Below are 14,658 nucleotides of genomic sequence, written 5' to 3' on the forward strand. Positions count from 1 at the left end.
TTTATTTTATTTATTTAGCTATAGGATCTTTTAAGAGGTGTCACAGGGTTTAGCTGTGTAGTGCAACTGAAAATCTTCAGTAAAAAGCTACTCTTTTCCTAAATGAGAATTTTATTAACAGACAAAATGTATACCCAGCTCTACCACATTATCTTGGGCTTCAGTCTTTCAGATTTTCGCACATGTACCTGGTCCTCTGGCACAAAGTTTGGCCCCTTCTTGCTATAGGTTGTAAGATAAAATCCTTATGGAGCTTTGGGCAGTGGTGTGAAAAATATTTACCTTTTTAGATTTTGAAATGGTCTGTAAGTTTTGATTGCTAAAACCCGCAGGGGATAGGGCCTTTCCACTTCCTGCTCCCCATGTGCTATTGGTTGGATGGCTTTTCTAGAGCTGATAATTGCGGTTTGTTCGAGGTTTCCTTAAACTACGGAGTGCTTCACACTTTTCGTGTTCAGGCATTTTGTTACTCCTTTCTGAAGAAAGTGAATGTGCATTGAATGTGATACAAGAACATCGCCAGTTCGCTTTTACCGAGGCTCCCCCAGGTCTTGTAGTGTTGGTATCTCTGGATTTTATCCTGAATTTCCAAGTTTGAAGGATAAAGGCATTCTCTCCGACAAGACACCCCCTTGACCCATTACTGTAAGCATTATTTTCTAGGAGCGAAGGTCACGCTTAGCATGGAACACTGGTCAGCACAGCTAATTTTCGCTCGCTGTGGCGTTTCGTGTGAGTCAAAAATTGTAGGAATACAGCGCTTGTTATTCTTGCGGGGAGGAGTGTGAAGTACACGATGGGGCTCGATGTCCCAGATGTTGGCACCAACTTACCGTCCTTCATTCTCACCCTGAAGGCAGGAGGGGCAAGCCCGCTCTCAGCGCTTGGCTGGCACATCCCTCCCGCTGTTGTGGTTCCAGCGGGCGCTGAGGGGCTGGGGGGCACAGCGACGTGCTGGCGGCTGTTTCCCCGTCAGACGGGCTGTTCCCACGCCCAGCTGCGGTGTGTCCCCGCCGTGGCCGTGGCCCGGCCGGGTCCCGCGGTGCAGCCCCACTCCCCGGTGGGGCCCATCCCGGTCCATCCCATCCCGGTCCATCCCATCCCGGCGCGGCCGGGCGGGCGGGCGGCGGGGGCGGAGCCGGGCCGGGGCAGGGCGGTGGTCACGTGGCGGGGTCACGTGGCGGGGGAGCCGGGCCCAGCCGCCGCCGCCGCCGCTCCGGGAGCGGTGAGAGACGGAGCCGTGAGGGCGGGCAGGGAAGGAGGGAGGGAGGGGAACAGGGAGCGGGAGGGAGGGAGCCCGCGGGCGCGAGCGGCCGCCGCCCGCTCCGCTGCCGCGCCGAGGTGAGTGCGGGAGGTGGGGCGGGATGGGCCGGGCGCTGTGCGGGGCCGCGGGCGGCTCCGGGGCTGTTTTCCTTTTGTTCCGGTGGGCGCCGGCCGCCGGCAGGGCGGTCCCGCTCCCCGGGGGCGGGGGGTCCCGGTGCGCCGCCGGGACGTGCGCGTCCGCCGTGTGCCGCCAGCCGCGTCCTTCCCGCGGCGGTTCCCCCGCGCCCGGCGGGCACCGGCCGGGATGAGCCTCGGGAAGGCGGGCGGGAGGCTGCCCGGAGCCCCCGTCCTGCCCGTACACCTGCGGCTCCGGGCCGTGCGGCGGGGGTGGTGCTCGCCCTCCCCCGGAGGTCCGGGAGCGGCCGGGGGGTCTGGGAGCCCCGGGCGGCGGCGGGGAGGGAAGCGCTGGCTCCGGCATCACCTGTGACTCTCCGTGCACCGCCCGTAGCGCTGCCATTTGTAAATATTTTTATTTTTTTCTTCTGTTTTTTTTTTTTCCCCTTCCCGCTACGTGCCCGCCGTGCCCCCGCCGTAGCGGGGTTGGGGGTGGCGGGGGGCGCAGGGCTCGGAGCCGTGCCCCGCGATGTGCAGAGATCCGCCTCGGGAGCGCAACTCCTTCGCATTCTTTGTGTTGTGCCTTCTCGTCGTGCCTTTCAGTAAGCGTCTGTGCGCGAACGTGTTCCAGCACCTTGGCTTCCTAAAGGTTTCCGAAAAAGTGCAGGAATCGTTTAGCAGCTCAGTGCTTAAATTTGACTGAGGCATTAGAACAGGCGATTAGAACCAGCTGTGTGGGGTGAGATCAAAGGTCTGTCTTGTTTGGATTGCCGTTTCTGCAAGTGGCACATAGCAGATGCTTAGGAAACACCATAACAACAGGGTGAGCGTGCTGTGATTCTTTGGGAAACCAGCCAGGCCTCCAGCAATTTGAGGTTAAGGGATTGCCTGAGTCAAATGTGATGTTTTTGTATTTAAGAGTCCTTTTTTGCCCGTGGTTTAGATATCCGTGTTTTTCAAACAAGAGATAAACAAAGGCCTCTTAATAGAAAATGTTTATCTTTTAAAAAAATGCAATTGCACTCATATTATTGTCATAGGTAGTTTCATTTTGCCAGGATTAAATTTGCCTGTCCAAGGACTACTGATTCTTGAGCAACATCGTGTGTTTTGAATAGGTAAAGGGGTATTTGCAATGGATATTTTCTATACCTATGAAAACTGTAAATAAAAAAATTTGTTTCTTAATGTTTGTTTCTACAAATAATTTGCAAAATTTGAATCTTCAAGTATCTGTTTAATAAAATGAAGTATAGTAAGAGCTATGTCAAAATAGCAAGTATTTTACCATAATACAGTATTGACAGCTTTGGAGATGATCATATGAACCACTAACATTTAGCTGTTTATACTTAAGCTTAAAGACTTAAATTGTTGTCTCATTGCATCAAGATTTCTGGTAAAATTATTTTGAGAATACCATCACAGATTTTTCCACAGTAGCAAAATCATGGTGATCCCTGGGGATGCTAGCTGTCAGCTTGATCCTGTAATCCTAATTCAAGAAATAGCTTAATGCCAGCAGTTCCTAACCTGATTGCTCTTATAAGGAACATTTGCGCGAGTGGGCCTCATTTTTCACAGGCAGTGGGAATGTCAGGCAAAGTAGAGCTATTTCAAAAAAACTGCATATTCCCCCACGCCCCCAATGGAATTTTGTAAGAAGGTCATTAGCAGTTTCTTGGGGGCTGAAAGGAGGTAGTGGGTTGATGGTATATATAGATAGCTATTTATAAGATTAAAAATAGCTTAGAAAACTGACAACTATAACTGTTATGAATGATTTTCATAGAAAGACAATTTATTTTTTTGTACATTGCATCACTGCTTCTGACAACAGACTGGATTTCTCACCTAGTCAACAGATGTTTATTGATGTTATTGTAGAACCCTTAACGCATTCATTATTCTATGAAAACCCTACTCATGTTGAGCTATACTGAGCCCGTGGTGGACAGTTTAAAATATTCATTATATTTCCTTCAGTGAGGCAATGAATAGATTTAAATGGTTCAATTGTGAACTTGCACCAAGAAGGCTGTTGTAATGCAGCTGATTCATTTTTATCACAAAAAATTGATTGATGCAGCTGAACTTTCAAATAAAATCAGTTTTGCTTATAGCTAGCCTGTAGAAAAAAGTTGTACTTGTTTTATATAATTATTAAGCATACTTATAATACACAGCTTTTAGCATTGCTTTTTATTAGTAGGGCTCAAGGCACCTTGCAAAATAATTCAGTGCAATTATTCTCTTCTTATCTTAGGGTAATTATTATAATGTTATCTAGTGCTCATAAAGAGATCATTGTCTGCTGTGATCACTATAAGAAGCTCTCTAAGAACGTCTAATAATAAAATCAGACTTTTTGATTTAATTTTTTTTTTTTACAATAAAACCCCAACAAACTCACCTTTCTGTTTCTGTTGTTCATTTAATGGGGACTGAGGTAATTTCATACCATACTTTCCATGCCAGTGTTGGGAACTAAGCCTGTGCTTTATGGAGGACAGACTTCTCTTCCTAGTGTCAGAAGAAACCTTGCTGAAGGCTTAACTAAATTCATTGATGACTTAGAAAATGCTTCAGGACAGCTCCTGTTAAGGTGATCCAGGTACTAATGGTGCATGTCTCTAGTTCAGTGACCAGGGAGCTTGACTGCTCAGAGAGTTTGTCCCTATGTCTCTTGATATCGATCAGGATAAAAAAAAAGTGTGTGTGAATGAGCAAGTTACATGGCCAGCATCCTCCTCATATCTTACGTGTTTTGGTTCATCTCTACTATGGTAGAGCTGGTAGAAATGGTACAGAATCTTTCATTTTTTAGAGTCACTATCAGTGTCTCATTTTGTAATGCATCTAGTGGCAGAACAACTTTTGATGCTAGGAATGTGAAGTACACATCTTTAAGTTGTTTCCCAACTGTCTCTGTCAGTTGGGATGTGCAGTTGATTATTACTAATGACATTTTTAGTGCATTTTCATAGTTACTTAGGACTTGAGGTCTTATGATGGGTTGATAGTTGGCACAACAGAACAAAAAGTTGTTTTTTTTTTATTTTTTTAATTCAAGATAATATATTACGCCATTGTCATTTAGAGATAAAATACAAATTAGGAAATGTATGGTAAATTTGATAATGGAAAGATTATAACTTGAAAACTGTATAATGTAATATATGCTAAATAATATGGAAACTGTATTTGTAGACAGTGTAATGCTATCAAGAAACAGAAGCTTGTATTACTGAGATCTAATTTGTAAACCTTTTATTAAGGCTTAGCTACTGTAATAAAATGTTTGTCAGAAGTTGGGCAGGTGTAGTCAGTGATTTTGGTTGGCTCTCTGTGGAAACAATGCCTTCTTGCTGGCAGACTTGCATCTAGATTTCACTTAGATGTGTGTGGTTTCAGATTATTTGGAAAAAGGTCCAAGAGGAAATGTTTTGAGAAGTCCAGTTTCAAGAAACTGCCTGTTGCTGTGCTCATTGTTTTTGTCTGACTCTTGTTTTGATCCATGCTTTTATTATTTGATCCATTGCTTCTCTATTGTGTAATTTTTGATTAATCTTTGTTTACATAATTTTGCAGTATTTAAAACTTCAGTATCTTTTAAATGGTTCACAACAATAGTTTTCACTTTGTGCTCACACCCTTGAAAGGCCTCAGTATTACTCTGCTTTGTGCCACCTCCTTGATAGCTGTAAGGTATCAGATGTGGTCTGGAGAGCCTCTGACTGGAAAGCTGGGCTGTGTAGTGTGGAGGTTCTTTGTTGCCTTCTGCATAGTTTGAGAGCTGACAGACCCAGCTGGCAGTCATACACTTTCCTGGTGCCCTGGGTTTGAATAGCCTCCAACATCCTTGTCTAGTGCAAAATACTCTTTGCAAAACATTCACTTGAAGGCTGACTCTCCCATTAGAATAGAAAGGTCTAGCATTTCTCAATACTCACATCAGTCCATCCTATCAGTTCCTCCTCTGCTTTGTACGTGCCATGGAATAGATTCTTCTCCTTTGAAAACACTCTTTTCATGACATGTTTGTTGAAGCAAATATCTAGCAACTGAACTGTTTTCTAAATAAAATCCTCATATATCTCTTGTTTCACTAGTTTGAACAGTAAATCTCAAAGGTTGCCAAATCCATGCATATAGCCATTTAAAGAGAATTGGTACAAGTACTTTACCAGGGGTCTCTGGCACCACCTAAGCAGACAAAAGACACGAAAAGGAGCCATAAATGTTGCACACAATAGGCAAGAAAAGAATCTGTCTGCATGTATAGCAAGAATATGATAGAAGAGCAGTGTTTTTGAAGATAAGTAGCAAGTAAAGTTATTGGGAAAAGCAAAGGTTGACTGCCTGCTGTGATTGTGATGGATCGCAGTCCACAGGAGACTCTTTAGCTGGAGAAAGACCATAACTAACAAAATTCTTAAATGAGAGAGAAAGCACTCTCACTTTTCTTCTCTTTTGGATGCAGTATCTAACACAATCAGAACCTTGGTCTTTTGAGCATGCAAGCATTAGTAGCAATGTTATTGCTGTCTCTGCTTTATAAAGAACAGATCTCTCTATTCTGTTAGAATGGTGGGATGACTTTTATGAAATCCTTTCAGTTGTAAATAACTAAAAAATGAAACACAACCCTGGAGATCTACCTATCTAAAATCTGATTAAAATACATGAAAGATAGATTGACTAACACAAATCCTGTCTTGCAGATCATAGAGGGTATGGATAATAGTTACTGTTGTATAAAAATAGAAAAAATGTTACTCATAAAGCTATTTTAAGTGTTAAGCAAAACTTTTAAGGGGGAGTGAATTCAGCTAAGGGAGAAGGAGGAAGAGTTACATACTTGTGGTGTCTTCCCCAGCTCTCACGAGTCATGTAAGTATATTAAGAACTGTTACTATATAAATATCTTGGCTGCCATACAAGTGCCCTACATAGTGTTTGGAAACGAGGGACTTGAACAGTGTAGGTGTTGAACCAGCTTTAGATATTGTACCTTCTTTTTTTCCCAGGCACAAAAATATGGACCTATGAATGGCATATCAGCTCAGACCAGAGGCGTTTCTGCATTGGTATCTTGTTTTTAACAGTGAATGATAGATGCCCAGGGCAGAGTATGATAGGGTGTGCAAATAGCTGAGTGTCTGAAGGGAAGTGTCACTGGCTTCTAGCAGGTTGCAGTTTAGGGGTCCGTGGGCAGATGGTATTTAATCATTTGGGTTTTAATACTTGTGGTGAATTTATGCCATCTTTTTTTTGAACCCTTGATAGCTTTAGCATCTGCAATCCCCTGTGGCACAAGAATGACAAAAGTTTAACGTGTCCATTTTTAGTTTGTCTGTTGCCAGCTTAGGAGTTAAAATCCTCCACGCCTTTAATTTGCTTGATGTAAAACCCTGTTTTTTTTCAATTTGTAAAATTTGATAAGAAACTTCTATGGATAAAGTTGAGTGCTTGATGTGGAAGACATGGAATGTCAGGCCTTGTAAGCAAAGTCCTGTTTGCTGTGAAATAAAAAGAAAGGACTCTTCATAAAAGTTCTTTTCACATTGGGTAAAGTCCATTCATCTTAATCTGGAACCTGAGAAATGCTTATAGCGACTTTTGCTCTTAACAGTGTATCTTTTTGTAAAGATTGTGGGGTTCCTATCTACTGTATATGAATTCTATCTGTAGAGACATTGTGAGCATAAAAAGCTGGCCTGTGGAAAGTAATTGCCAAGTTTATAAGATTGAAGAAAGTTTTGATTGAGGTTTTAGGAAAGCTTTCTATAGTTGCACAGTAGAAGAGTGGTATTTGTCTGTATTTGTCCTATTAGTCGTTCAGAAAAGAAGAGACAGTCCTGAATAATTTGGAAACAGAACAATATGTAAATGAAACGTCTCTTTCGTATGGTCAGTACAGGAGCTTTCACTTAATCTGTAAAGAAATAATGAGGTAAGTCAAATGGGTTTGTTTTGCATTTCCCAGCTTGGATTGGGCTGGAGTCTGTTAAGGACTTTTCTAGTTTGATGTCGACTTATCGCTGGTTTGGATTTCTGCTTCCTTCTCTTATCTGGTAGGGTTGTTCGAAGATCTTTAATGATGTTTGATGCTTAAGGCAAAGGATCCTTTATAGGACATATATATATGTATTTATGTTTTTTAATTTGTCATCAAAAAATGGGGCTGCAGCTTCCATTGTCCTGTAAGTGTTTATGAATTCAACTGGCTGTAGCAATCAAAGTGTTTGAATTCTAGGAGAGAATTAAATAAATGCATTTTTATTTTATATTGATATGAGAAGCTATGCAGTGAAAACCTGATAACTTGCATGAATTATCAAGGGATAAAATTAAACCAGCTCATGTTACAGGTATGCATTTTGGAACCATTTGCTGTTTTTCCAAAGTGGAGATGAAGATATAAAATAGATTAAAAATAGATTAGACCAGTGGGGGAGGGGATGTGGTTCTTCTGAAGATATCTATACGAAGTCTTATGGTGAATTGTAGCAGAGCATTATGTGCAAGAATTAGTCTGTTTCTCTCAACAGCCAAAGCTTTGATGCAGCAATAGGATTCCATTAAAAGCAAATACAAATCATAGGATTAAGTCCTCTTTCTCTGAGTTGCAGGCCTTTTAGAGATGGATTCCTTCCAGATTTTGCCAGCCCACTGAGGAGACCTTCTGTCTTCCTTCATACCAGTAGGATAACCCTGTGGAACATGTATTAAATCCAATACCAGTTATTTCCCAGTGTTGCAAAGAGAATTTTTGAATTTGAAAATCTGTTCACTGGACCTGTAATAAGATTGAGGAAAGTATACTATATAAAAAAGTATAATTTGAGCTCAGTACTTGTGCTAGGAGTGTGCCTGTACAGTATTAGTCCCTCCTCCCAGAGGCCTCAGGGGCTTATGCTGGTTGAGTGCAGTGGCAGCATCTCCTGAAAAACACCTCAACCTGCGTGCTGCAGGTCTGATTAGAAAGGTGCTGGTATGCACTTCTGCAGAGGAGATGGACATGGAGAGAAGACATAAGTAAACCAGCAAAGATGAGGTGTTCAGTCACATGTCATCCGGATATTATCATGAGAACTGTGTATTATATACTTTGCAGTAACAAGTTGCTGACTGTGTCTTTTAGGAAAACATATTCTGTCAAAAAATACCCATATCCAATGGATGAATAACCAGTGTGTGATGACAGAGAGATGGTGAAGGTGCAGGAACAGGGGTGAAGTGAAGCAGTATGAGAATTGAACAACCATATTGGCTCTTATAGGTAGGATTCACAATGGTTTTTTAAAGAAAGGATTTTAGAGTCTGGCTGCTGTGGCTTTTGCATGGTATCTTTTAAATCCTTTCAAGGAGTTATGGAAGACTTTGTTTCCTTAGTTGTTATGAATTACAAGTCAATAACAGAACCACCCCCCTACCCCCACCACAAACTAGTACTTACTTTTATTAATAAAGGAATTGGAAATTGCTCTTTCTTCCAAGGATTTAAATGAGAGACCACTGAAGAGAGAGTGATGTTGTAGCTAGGGAGTTGAGGGAGAAGATGTATAGAAAATTCTTACAATACAGTTTCATTTTCAGTACTGTATTTCTCTATTTTGCAGTTATTAATGCAGAAAGCAGATGACCTGAATGGTGGTTGCTCTGGGCTAGAAGTGACCATTAATGCTGCAAGATCTCATAAAAGATAGTCTCCCATTTCCATGAGATGCAACAGTAAAGTCTTTTGTCTCGGTCGTAGGAAGTTTATGTTCCAAAGGTTGGATAGCTGTCTTCCCCTTCTCCCTTTGGAGTTTGCTTTAAATATTTCTGGTGGCTTGGAGAGAAAATATTTGTGATTTGATTGTCTGATGCTGTGGTGCCAGAACAAGCTTTTGCAGTTTTAAAATAGTATTACTTGTTCAAGCTCCAGAAATACTAGGAAAACTTTGTTGCCTGCTTTGGATTTGAAATTATGTCCATCTTTGTCATCCAAGGGATGCATAGGGAAACCAAGAAATAGCCAGCATTTGTTTAATGAAAATTCTCCTAAAACAATCAAATGACCTTTCCATGGGAAATGATAATAAAATTTTTATAATGCCTTCAGGAGGAGATTTGCTACTAGTTGTCCATTTTTTGTTAAGGAAGATACAATGGACAGACAGGTTGTGAGGATTTGGATCATACTGATTTGCCTCCAGCAGAGTTGTTACAGTTTGACAAATACCATCAGCCTGATGACTGAGGTCCATAGTGATGTGCAACTGTCTGTTTTCACTTACATTTACTTCTGCTTTGTTGGTGTGGAGACTTAAGATCTCATTACTTTCTGAGCCTAACACTTGCTCAACCTGTGAATAACTTTTCTGCCTTGGAGTATCCTAAGAGGTTTGGGTTGTTGCCTTCTTCACTGGCAGGACTAGCATGGAAGGACTGAATGGAAAATCCTTAAGTGCTGACATTGCTCACTGTTGTTTCTGTTTTGGTTGTCCCTAATGACATCTTTAAGTGCACCCATCCACGTGTGGGATGATAACACTTGATAAGAATAGGCTTGAGGTGATGTAGGTTTAATGGAGAAAGCACTGGAGAACCTACTAAGGAGTACATGAGCTCTTTCAGTTTGGGCTCTTAATTAGGCTGTGAGCTTGGGCATGTGTAGTGTATTGTTTATGTCTATTTTCATTTGTTTGTTTGTTGTAGTTTTGATTTCAAACTATTTTTCAGTGTTTAGGGCAGTTTCGTCCAGTCTTTCTGGTTAAGGGTTAGGACCATATTTCCTGGGTGTTGGTTATTGTTACTGTCTTTGCCTTCATTGAAATTCACAATTTTGTGATTTTGTGGAATGCCAGGCAAGAGACTGCATTTTGTTATTGCTTCCTGATTTCATCTACATCTTTATAGGAAATGTGATCAGGAGAGAAACCTTGGGGGTTTCTTTTGTTTAGTTTTAAAACACCCCATTCTGTTAGCTGATCTAGAAACCTACCTGGAAAATTACTCAAATTTAAAAATAAATAACAATTGCATGCAGGCATACTTGGCTGCACAGCAAGATCTATTTTTAGAGAAGGTTTCTGCCCTGTTTTTGCTTCATTTTAGATTCAGAGTCTTACCTTCATTTGAGACATCCTAAGGAATTTTGGCTTATTTTCCAGTCCTTCATAACAGATAAATGCATGCATCCTCTGGATCAGATTTCAGAATTGTTTTTGTAAGGGAAGCCATGCTTATCTTCAGGTAACCTCAGGTATTCCAGTAATTCCTAAGGGTGTGTTTGAGGTTCTGCCTCAGCTTGTTTGGTGTTTACTCGTGGGTCTTGTGGTTAGAAAGGTGAAGTAGGTTGTAGGAGGCTGCTGCCATGTAAGCGCAACAACTTAAAAAGCAATTGCAACCTCATGCAAATGGGTGTTCTGGTGAAATGATGATTTAGGAAAAAACCAAAGCCATCCTATGTCAGTCTAAAGTAACATCTAAATTTTCATTTTTCGTTTTTTTTTTTTTTTGCACTAGTTGATGATTACAGCAGCAGACTATGAGGCAGAACACCTGTACTTCTCTCTCAATTCTACCATAAGCTTGTGTATTGTCTTGAGATGCTTAAATTGTCTTTTACTTAGCAGTATAGTGGGAATAATGTTATTTTACTACTTTTCTCAGAATCACTCACACTAGTAGAGCACTCCTAGGACACTGGATAAAGGGTTCAAAATATCAGGGTAATGTTAAAAGAAATCATGTTGTAGTTGGAATAGAGTCAGATGTTCACTCAGCTGAAGATGACTAGTCTAGGTACACCTGAAGCTAAAAACGTTGCAGAAAGAGAGGGGCCTGAAATGGGACAGGTGAAACTATAAGTATGATTATGCAGCTCCTTATTTCCTGGTGTTCTTGTTGATTCTGGAGACTATGAGCTCTGGCTTATCACTTAATGTCTGTAAACCATCAGAACAACACTGCTAAAGTTACAATACTTCAGAATGTCATTAATACTGGCAAAAGGGCATGGCTGGATGAGGTACCCAGATAGGGTATTTGTATTTGACATATTGTATTTGAACATATTCACTGAAGTGCACTTGTATTGAAAAATTCCTCCACGTGTTTGTAGGAGATAGTGAATCACAGGGTTCACAGCATTGCTTAGAGTACTGTGTGTTGGGAGTTTTGGGAGTTAGCAATGACAAGTCTTTATCACTCATTCATTGGTAAGGGTGTATTTGTGAAAAAAGGTTAGTGCATTTTATTCACCCCTATGTAATAGAAAACATATCTGTAGAGTATTCCACTTTATTCATAGAGACGCTTTTTGGCTGCAGATATTTATGTAAGGTTGTGGGAGTTTTCATTTTCACAGTCCTTTAGCAATGTTTGTATTTACTCAAGCAGTACAAATAAAGCAGGGATGCTCTTTTGTTGGAGAGTCTTAGCCTACCTGTTTGGGATTGTTTCTGGAGAACATACTGCTAATTCCATTTATAATTTTCTTTAATACTTAACTCAGCTATTATGTCCCAGATTTATTTTTGGACTGTATAGTATACAATATGCAAAATATAATTTAATCAATGTCTATGTTAAGTTATAATTTTCTTTAATACTTAACTCAGCTGTTATGTCCCAGATTTATTTTTGGACAGTGTAGTATATAATATGCAAAATATAATTTATCAATGTCTATGTTAAGATGAAAATGAAACACTAGGGTTATGTGGTCTGAAGTTCCACACAACAGTGTCTTTGGATTATATGTGAAGATGAGTGCTTACATTAAACTAGTGCTCTTTTCAGAGGAGGTAAGATGTAAATTCATGATGCAGGTATGAGGCTTGCTCTCACACAGTCCACTGCTAATAGGCCTGCTGTTTTCTTGTGTCTGCATATAGGCAGAGACCTTGAGAAGAAGAGAATTGTACTCCAGGCAAAGAGGCACATACAAAATTCCCCGGGTCGCAGAGAGAAGTAGGAAAAGTCAAGAAGGTCCTTTTTTGTGGTTTATGGGTGTTTAGGTGCAAATGTTTGTTCAGAAATTTGCCTGAAGAAATGAAGCATGCTATGAAAAATGCAATGAACAAAATCACATTCTTCTCTGGTAATTTTCTTCGCTGTTTCTCAAGTTGTGATGCAAAGCTGCCTGTGTGTCTCACCTTGAGCTACTTGTTACCTCTCTTTGTTCACGTCTTGTTCACCTATCCTTTTTTTTTTTCTATTTTTTGAGGGACTTATTCTTTGCCTTTGCAGATTTGCTTATATTCTTTGAGTAAGTGAGTAAATTCAGGGATCTCTCAGGGATTTAAATTCATCAGAAGATAATAGCACTGTCATTTTTCTTCCTTTTTCCCCTCTGCATTTTGAGTTGTTCTTTCAGGACAGGCTCCTGTGGCTATGTGGATGATAGTGTGCACAGATCCTCAAAGTGAGACTGTTAAGGTTTTTGCTCTCTAGACTGTGATGTTTGTTAGGTGGCCTGTACCATAGTACTCAGGTCTTCTCTTTCAAGCTTTTCTTGCAGGATATTTCAAAGCTGTCTGTTTTAAAGTAGAATAAGTGATAACAGGGAGGGAGAAGTTGGGGGAAATGCTGGATTCCGTACCAAATGAAACTCAAAGAAGTGCACAGCTTGTTTGGCAGCATTAGGTTCTCTAGTGCACTTTGCAGCACACTTGCTGTGAACTGAGAGCCAGAAACCTTTTGTTCACTGTTTCAGAAAATTTCTGGCCCAGAACTCTGGCCAAAACAGTATTTAGACAAAAAATGGTGTACAGGCACTGCTCTGAAAGCCGTAGTCTCCCTTCTAATGTAGAGGTTTTTGGACCATACTCTCTACTATTTTAAGGATCAAAGTAGGATCAAAGATCTTAATGAATGAGATACTTCAAATTGTGAATTATTTGCTCTAGCACTCGTTCACATGCAGTACCTTCTGCAGAATTTTTCTGGTATTTAGTAACAAAGTGGACAGATTTTCCTCAAGTAGGTTTGTTTAGTCTGTGTTTAATTTTTTTTGTTTTGTCCCCCTCTAGATTCAAAATCTTTACCGATTATAAGCAAGACATTCTCTCTTGCTGGTGATAAGTCTAAATCTGCCTTGGGACAATTGCCTCTTTCTTAGCATGATGTCAGTGGAAAGCCTGGAAGTACTGCCACACAGCAGTTTGCTTTCTCAGCTAGAAAGCATTGTTGATTGGCAATGCTTGTTAGGTCCTTTGTATCACAGAAATTGGTTGTGTATAACATAGAAGTGACATCCTTTGGTCAAATGCCCTGACTCTTTGTGGTGAGTCACAATCAGCAGGGTATCGTGGTGTGTTCATGGCTTGAGAGTATAAAGACATATTTTGCTGAACCTAGGCCTTGGTCAAATGGAAAGATTTCTTCCTGCTCTTCTGCTTTCTATGCTGTTTTTTTTGTTGTTGCATGTTTGTGTCATGCAGAAGTGAAAATGAAACAAAGGTACGCAGGTTTTGGGCTGAGACAGATGTATTGGTTGTCAGAGAGGTGTTTCTGCATGTCCTAACCCGTTCCCCCAGCTGTGTTTTGTGGTTAGAGTAGTAGCCAAAAATATGTCTGGAAAGAATCCAGCATGAGGATAACACTCTTCTCTTAGGAGCATGCAATCTGTATAATTTTTTAAGGCGAACAACTAATATATATTTCTATCAGTTGAGTCTTTAGGAGAATAATATGAAGGGAATCACTGCCCTCCTAAATTTTTCTTCAGCATTTTCCTCTCTTTTGCTTAATTGCTGATTGTACTTTTTAAAAAAATAAAACAGTCCTATCTCCCTATGTGGACTTAGTATCTAATTTATAGAGACAGGATTGTCTTGCATAGTGGATTTTATGAACATGTAATTTCTTACGTCAGTGTAGCATTTCATTAGCATGCTGATTAAAAAATGCATCAATAACTTTGGTTTTGTATAGTTTGGGTTTGGTTGGGTTTTTTTATTTGGTTGGTTTTGGGTGGTGGTTTTTTTTTAGGGTTTTTTGAGTGTAAAAGTGTCTTACAAACATTATTACTAGTCTGAAGGACACAGATTCTCCCACTTGCCTTCCCCTCAAACCCTGTATCCCTACTTAGCTAATTAAACATCTCTGTACTAGATGGCTGATGATGCTCTAACATGTGTGTACAGACTCTTGGCCTGTTTACTCAGTGCAGGTAGTTGATACTGTGCCTGAAGTCTGATTTGAGCCTTTTGGCCAAGAACTTCAGCATCATGGTTTCAAAATAAAACTACATGACTTCCACATCTTAATCTAGTGCTCTTTTTA

At 40.6% G+C, this 14,658-nt stretch overlaps 1 protein-coding gene across 7 annotated transcripts in view; it reads left to right on the forward strand.

Moving 5' to 3' along the window:
* Window positions 1-1,128: 1,128 nt before the first annotated feature.
* Window positions 1,129-14,658, forward strand: part of TULP4 (TUB like protein 4) — a 151,213-nt gene continuing 137,683 nt past the window's right edge. Inside the window, exons 1-2 of one of the 7 annotated variants that reach the window (XM_041469655.1) lie at window positions 1,196-1,225; window positions 1,859-1,979. The gene's annotated coding sequence lies outside the window, so the exon portion shown is untranslated. Of the gene's footprint in view, window positions 1,226-1,248; window positions 1,342-1,650; window positions 1,783-1,858; window positions 1,980-8,541; window positions 8,663-14,658 lie in introns of those variants that run through there. The other 6 variants (XM_041469656.1, XM_041469653.1, XM_041469654.1 and 3 more) reach the window with 6 other exon arrangements.

This window comes from Pyrgilauda ruficollis, unplaced genomic scaffold (assembly GCF_017590135.1).
Source record: "Pyrgilauda ruficollis isolate IOZ18807 unplaced genomic scaffold, ASM1759013v1 scaffold24, whole genome shotgun sequence".
In the NCBI taxonomy this organism is placed as follows: Eukaryota; Metazoa; Chordata; class Aves; order Passeriformes; family Passeridae; genus Pyrgilauda; species Pyrgilauda ruficollis.